General features: G+C 36.1%; 1 protein-coding gene across 1 annotated transcript in view; it reads right to left on the bottom strand.

The window, feature by feature from the left end:
* Positions 1-1,704, bottom strand: part of LOC107556054 (RNA-binding protein 33-like) — a gene marked incomplete at its 5' end in the record, with an annotated part of 43,803 nt that overhangs the window by 40,122 nt on the left and 1,977 nt on the right. The gene's annotated exons all lie outside the window — the stretch shown is intronic.

Genomic DNA, 1,704 nt, shown 5'->3' with positions numbered 1-1,704 from the left:
TAATAATGTACTTGTTCTAATAAATTTATATTGTAATGTACTCATAATAATATATTTTTAAAAAATCATCTTTGCATTGCTGGTAGGTTATCATTGCACAAATTAACACACTCTCTACATTTAAAAACGAAAACTTAGAAGAGTTCTAAACTAATGCGCTGTCTTCACTGTATCTCACGCACACACACGCTCAGTCACTCACACGGATCACCCTGCGGCTGCACTCAGACATTCAGCAACAAACTTATAAGCGCTGCCCCGCAATTTTCTCAATAAAATAGCTTAATCGCTTAAGACTACATTATCTTTCTCAACAAGTAGCTGGTAACATCATTGTTTCTAAAGGACTTAAAGCCACAGCTTCACTGTTAATTGAGAAATGAGGCAAAACGGTGGTAATTCATACATATACAGCCTCTCTCTCATATATAAATACACACTTGATGAATTACACTTTACTGAGAATAGAATATTGAAGTGGAGATCGCTAAACTGCAAGCTTACCAATGTTTTCTGAAAGCAGGCGCGTTTATCCACAGTGGAGAGAGAGTGTGCGCACTAAGGCTGCCACTAACGACTATTTTTATTTCGATTAATCTACCGACTAATTTGTCGATTAATCTAAACAATTAATTTCCCACAAAAACACAACTATTTTACTTAAGAATATTTTATTAAACTATATTTTATCAAACCAAATGAAATACACATTTCTATGAATTCCTTTTTTTAAAGTAAAAGTAAAGTGCAAAAAAAGTGTTTTGCCAGTTAGTCGACGCGAGCAAAATGAAGTCGAGGATTTTAAAAAATCGAATAGTCGAATAAAATCGACGAATCGCGACAGCCCTAGTGTGCACATGGTTGCCAGGTTGACAAAGATAAGTAACACACTTAGCAGATATTTCCGTATTGCGCAAGTGTGAAGCTCTGTTTCGTGGATTACGTAGGCAACCCAGTTGTGTTGCTCTGCGGCCAGATTAAGAGGTTTGAGTTGTAGACTATAGTATATGTTATGCTCTATTCATTATTTTTTTTTAGAAACCTCACACTTTTCTACTCCTCTACTCCAAGTGTTTTTGTATTCAAATTAAGTGCGGTCCACTGCTGCACACGTGCAACAATATCGATACAGGGCAAACTGTATCGATACTCGTATCGTCAAATCTCGATTAGGGCTGGGCAAAAAAAAATTTTTTTTCCGATTAATCGTTTCTTGTAAATAACGTTGATTCGATATTGATTCTCAAAAGCGGCGAATCTATCTTTTCCTGTATTTATTTCAGCACACATTTAAAACGAGATCTGATTAACATGAATCTTATCATTAGTCTTCTCCACTAGATGTCACCCTTATTTACCTTGCGCGATGTTACAACAGAAAGCCTGTCATTCATTCAGCGCTTATCATGGCCATTCGCGTGATTCGCAATGCTCAGGTGAAATGCTATAGTAATACTATAAATATGCGGAAGCATTTCATATCACGCATAAGGCCCCATGATTTCTGCAATGAATGAATGGCGGGCCGCACTGTTTTGTTTACTACACACCAGAGGTGTAATGAGTACCTAAAAACTTAACTTGAGTAAAAGTACAGATACCTTACAGTGAAAATTACTCCACTACACGTTACAAGTCACCAATTTCAAAACAACTTGAGTAAAAGTCTTAGAGTATCTGATTTTAACAGTACTTAAGTATTTT

Source organism: Sinocyclocheilus grahami, unplaced genomic scaffold (assembly GCF_001515645.1).
Source record: "Sinocyclocheilus grahami isolate Dianchi unplaced genomic scaffold, SAMN03320097.WGS_v1.1 scaffold554.1, whole genome shotgun sequence".
NCBI classification, from domain to species: domain Eukaryota; kingdom Metazoa; phylum Chordata; class Actinopteri; order Cypriniformes; family Cyprinidae; genus Sinocyclocheilus; species Sinocyclocheilus grahami.
The sequence above is the reverse complement of the archived record's forward strand: the minus strand, read 5'-3'. Positions and strand labels throughout refer to the sequence as shown.